A 6,000-nucleotide genomic window follows, 5' to 3' on the forward strand; every position below is an offset into this window, starting at 1 on the left:
AGTATTTTCCATGGTATCCACCCATCCTGTATAAAAACGCCGGGCGCTGCTCTTCCATTGGCGCTGGCATCAACAGTTTATGTCCAGTCATGGTGCCAAGGCTCAAGGTGAGTGTGTGAGTGAAATGTCTCCCCTGAATCAGCCTTAATAGGCACAGAGGTGATGAGGTCCTGATTCCTGTTACACATGTCACTTTGCATTAGTGTCCACATTAGAGCCTGCCACTCTGCAACCAATCAGAGCCACTTAACAACAAAATCAACAGATCCCTTTATAATTGCTCCTGAGCAAAGCAATTTGGTAGAGGCTCTTGGGGATTGACTTTCATTTGGGTTTGTCAAACACAGGCCTTGCTTGATTTGTTTTGGCCCAATCGAAAATTAAGATGAAGTTTCTAAAGCATGTGTGTGTGTGACTTTGTGAGATGGCTGTTTGTACTCATTCGCCTCGTGCAGTAATAAATTAATAAAGGTGATTGTTCTTTGGTGTGCCGCTCAGTAATGGAATAGAATAGGACAATAACTGCCTCTTGTTAATCAATTTTAAATTTCCGTCCTTCTTATGTTCGCGCCTCAGCAAACAAAATTCTTTTCTCTTCCTTTCAGCTCATCTCAAAGAAGAAAGATAGACCATTAATATTTAATTGACATGTGGCATCAGCAGCTTTTGCATCGCTGATGTCAGAGCCGTTCGACTGCCTCAACTCGTAATGTTTTGCTGTTTTTTTAGCTTCCCATTGCAGAGTCGCAAGAGGAAGGAGGGAACACACAAGAGGAAAATGCCATCAAGTCAAAATATTCTCAAATTAATTAAACCACGCATCCATGCAATCCATTGCAAAGTAAGACAGCAGAGAGTTAAATGTGTCTTTACCATCTGTGTCTCATCATTAAATAATCATCAGCAGTACGCTGGAATCATGGAACCATACATGCGTTGTGTCTCTGGAGACCGAAGCACAGAAAGACAGAAAGGTTCGGAGTTAATAATGAAATGAGTTTACTTTGCTTTTTTCAGTGGGTCACAGCAACATAGCATGTCTCTATATTTGATGCTGGAAGCTGCACATGTAGTGATGTCTGACATTTCAAGATGCTGATTGGTTGTTAGCTGTCGTGTTATAGGCCTCGACTTTCTTCCCTTGTGCCATCATGAGCTTCACATTTGTTGTTTTTAGTGAAATGTCTAAACAAGTGTTTGACAGATTGTCACGAAAAGAGATACTCATGTCACCACTGGTGTGAGTTGTATTAAAGAGGTCATGTTGTGCTTTTTTGGTTTTTGGTTTTCCTTTATTGTGTTATGTAGCAAAGTGAAAAAAGACCAAATCCCATCCAAGGGGAGTTACCTCAGAAAACACTCCTCCTGCACAAGTTTGAATTTTAGTGAGGTTTCCATAACGTATGTACATCACTATGCAAAAGTCATTATGTGAATGTGTATATTTTTACATATGTTATAAAATATATACACTCCAGTCAGTCAGCAGATATACAGTGACTACTGTGATGCACAGTTATTGCAAAGTTAATCGTTATATTTGAAACAAAAGATAATTACAAAACAATAACTTAGCACTCAGAAACGTCCTGCTCCAGTCTTGGTTGCAAACGTTGTTCAGTTTGCTCTGCCTGTGTTTCAGTATCAGAATAGGGCTTGAACATGTACAGCTGTACAGAAGCCATGGTTCCCAGCTGTAATGGCATTTTTCTGGATCACACTAACTTGTATGGCATGACCTGCCTTTGATTGGCTACATCCCGCCTGTTACCTAATGCGCATGTGCATTAGGTATCAGGCAAAGACACAGTTCAAGGCAATGCACCATATGAGAAAAATAACGTGTTACTTAAAAAGTTTAGTGTGTAAAATTATTCTACCAGGACCTCCAAAAAAACCTGGAAATTAGCATAATATGACCTCTTAAAGGGTGCAGTGTTAAAGAACTGGCTACCTGTCAGATACATACCTGGGCAGGATATCACCAGAGTATCACCTACTAAACGCTGCTGTGGCTGCCGTTAGACTGATGGCAGAGGCTGCCATGCAAGGTGCCATCTGGTCATCAGGAGAAATTTGGGGTTCTGTATCTTGCTCAAGGATACTTCAATATGCATCTGGGGAATCCAGGGATTTGAACCAGTGACCTTCTGATTGCTTGTCAACCCGGTCCCCCTTTCTGAGGTCCATCTAGCTTATCTTTGTTTACCATGCAGCCAGCGGTCATCTCCCTGTGACTCCCTGTCTTGTCATAGCGCAATCATCAAGGCAAAATGTAAATTAGGCCCACCTGAGTAAGCACAGCTGTGCAGCTCAGGACTCTGGGTCTTAACTGGTTGAATTGTGAATGCTCATGATTAGTGAGAGAAATTTTGCCTGCCTGCCCTTTTTTTGTGCTCAAACAGAAAAGAGGGAAATCATCATCTCTCCCCATCCTCCATCCTTATCCCTCCATGTTCACCCCTCCCTCTCCTGCGCCTGCTGAACAAAGACAACTGCTCTTTGTTAGCCACATGCTCTGTCTGAGACTTGGGGTAAGGATGTGTCTTTTCACCGACAGAGGTACTGCTGAGAGAGTGTGTTTGTGCGTGTATCTATGGGCAGCAGAGATGGGGGGGGAAGGAAAATAATCCTGAAGATAATGTTAGGCCTTGTGCCTACTAGGTTTCTGTTTAGAGCATCAGCATATTTTCAGACACTTTCAATAGAGACTGCGTGCTTGTGCTCGCAGAAGCAGCTGTCTTTATAAAAGCGCTTTACCCAGCACCTTTTCTTGTTCAAAACACTCCAGCTTTTTGTTCTGCTGCTCTGGGTGCTTCAACTTGAAAAAATATCTCTGATTTTCAAAAGGAGCGTTGCACTTTTCCTGTCAGGAGGATGAGATGTTGTCAAAGATACAGTACCCACACGCAGCATTTTTCTCCTCATCCACACCAAAACACTTCATCCCAGCTGCCTGCTGCCAGTGCTTTTTCTGCAAGATAAAAAAAGCCCAGTGTGCATAAAGCTCTGGGTTAAATGACAGGTTGGGTTGTCCCACTTGGGATGAAGGAAGGTGAATAAAAACATGTAGGAGTGATTAGGACCAGGAGGGAAGAGGATTTGCATCAGGAGGAGAAGTGAGGAGAGTGATGGAATTTCCATCCCATCTGTCCCGCCCATTTCTGTCCATATATGGTAGCAGTGATGTGCTCGGGGCTGATGAAGTGGTTCACCAGTCTGTTCTCTGAGGGTATTATTTCAGCGAGTGGGGAGAAGGGGGTGGGATGGCCTCCTTTGCTGGTCTGTTCTACTATGAAATATTTCTTTAGTCTGCCTTTTTCCTTTTTTTTCCCACCTCATCTTGAGAGCGCTGATAGCCTTTTTGTGCCGATTTGTATTGCTGGTTATTTACACTGTGCCACAGTGGAGGAGAAAAAAGCTCCATCATAATGAGTTATTTCTGTAACATGATGATAATGTGTGCATAATTAAATAGCAATGAGCATACGCAGTATGTGTCAGTATCTGTTTTCAGTGCACAAATGTTACAATGTAGAAGAGTCTCCCTTTAGAGGGTAAATCCTGTGGACTGTTAAGGTCACCTGGTGAATGGGATAATTTAGCTCCATTTCCTGGCTGGCTAATATCAATAGATGGAGAGTTAAAGAGCGTGAAGAGAGTGGGCGGCTATTAGCCCTTATAAATCTCGCTGATTCTAGAGAGAGAGCTGGAGATAGAGAGAAGGTAGTGGGAGGGAGTGGAGGATGTCAAGGGCAGGAAAACTCCAGAGAGTCCAGCTGAAAAGAATCTTTTCACTCCAACAGAATTACCAACTTTCTCACACACAGAGCAGCCTTTTACGGAAACATCCTGAGACTCGAGACAAGCTATAAAGCGTTAGATCAATATTAGGCCGACATCACACAATATTTACACAAAGATGACTCATCATATGACCGTGTCGGTGTTATTCCTGGAACATAATAACGGAAGTTGCTCCAGGACCATCAGTGACACCGACTGATCACATTTTTGTAATGCCACAGCTTGGCAATGCAAAGCAGGGCAAGAGACCAGAAACATATGCACGTGAAATAAATCATCCATGTTTTGGGGAACAGTGAACGGCAAAGAGCCTCACACACTGTGTTGCACATCACCCATCATGGCTATCGAATCTTCGAAGATTCCAGTGGAAATGCAAACTGTGCCCGCTGGGTCTGAAAAAAGCCACAACATCAGCCACACCTGCAAAGAATTTGAAACTACACGATGCACTGAAGCATTCCACCAGTCCTGCGAGTGAATGATGATCACGAGAAATCATTTACGAATGGTACGGCAACAAGGCCGTAGCGTAAATTCCTCCTTCTACATCAAACTTACAGCATTTTGCAAAGGAGGACCAGAGACCTTCACTCCTCAACAAGTAGCCATATATCTACAACAATACACTGAAGGAGATCAGCAGAAAATGTGTGTGAACTAGTTCCTCATTTTAATCTGTGGGAACTGAACATTGAATTAGTCCTGGTGAGGTGTGAACTTACACAACATTGCTCACCATTATATACATATTTTTTCAGAAAAAAACAAAAGCAAAACAAAAACACATCACATATGGGAATTACAAAAAACTTTTCCAGCACTCTGTTAGACAACATGCTGACTGACCTCTGCGGGTGATCCCAGAACGTCCCAGTGGACTAATTGCAGCAGGATTCAGTGCCGTAATTGGAATGCTTTTGGGATTTACAAAAAAAAGAGAGCTTCATTAGGTTAAATCAATAAAGACAACTCTTCAAAGGGACACAACAAAGCAGGGTTAAAACACTTCGGAGCCTCATTACACTTGAATAATGAGTAAATTTAGTTTTGAATAAACAAACAACAAAGAGGCCCTGCCTCTCTAACCTTGACATTCGGTTCTGCAATGACGGATCCAACACTTCACAACATCGTTCTCGGTAACGTGGGAAAATATAGATTTTAACAGCAAGTTCTTAACACAAGGGTACTGGACTGTTGAGGCTGTTCCATTCTTCGAAGAGCTCACACAAGTACCGGATATCACCCATATTTTCCAGCTTTCCTAACAAATTGTTCCCATGTGTCACATTATGGCTCCATCACCTGAGCTCAGCAGAGGTCGCAGACATCTCTTTGCCCATACCGCTCTGCTTGTGCTCTCATCCTCAGTGGCAGGGGTACCATTCTGTCTGTAAACTTGAGCTTGCATGCCATCAATTGCCAGAACAGAACAGTTTGACTGATTAAGAAATGTTGGTCATGGCCAGGCTGCTTATTTCCATTCCCCTCAGACACATTTTCTGTCCTTGGCGTCATTTGAGACACTCCACATAACGCATAACCTGTCACTTTTGCCTCATTCTAGTCACTATGCGTGTGTTTTTTCTGTTCCTGGCTCCGTAACCATGTGTTTACTAACTACGCTGCTCAGACTCTGGGGGGTATTCCCTGCTGCAGTCGTTTTTGTGGCCTCCTACAGCCCACATCAGCAACAATGAAACTGATTCCCCCTGTCACGGTTAGTGTTGACTTGTTGTCAGATATCATCTCATACCAGCCAAGGTGTGATTCCAGTTAATCATCACCTGCAGGATGTCATATTCCTCGTGCTATTGCAAACATTACCACACATATTACATCTGCTGGACAAACTGAGCTGTCACCAGATGTCCCTGTTTTTTGTTCAGGGGCATATCCAGCAGTCAAACAAACATCAAGTTTGGATTTGACATTGTCAAGACAAACTCAGAGTCCAGTCCAGTGTTTTCCTCGGAAACAGATACAACAGGGAGGCAGAGGGTTTGAAAAGCTGTGCCTTCTTGGATGCCCCTATGCTAGATAAAACATCTGCAATCTAGGATGCCCTTCCAGTGGAGTAAATGGGATGAAGTGCCCTCTAGTTGGACCCTCCAACATGATAAAGTACACTCCAGTGGAGAATATGTGATGAAGTACACTAGTTTAAGGTGACCTTACACAGGAGAAAAT

Source organism: Acanthopagrus latus, chromosome 6 (assembly GCF_904848185.1).
Source record: "Acanthopagrus latus isolate v.2019 chromosome 6, fAcaLat1.1, whole genome shotgun sequence".
NCBI classification, from domain to species: domain Eukaryota; kingdom Metazoa; phylum Chordata; class Actinopteri; order Spariformes; family Sparidae; genus Acanthopagrus; species Acanthopagrus latus.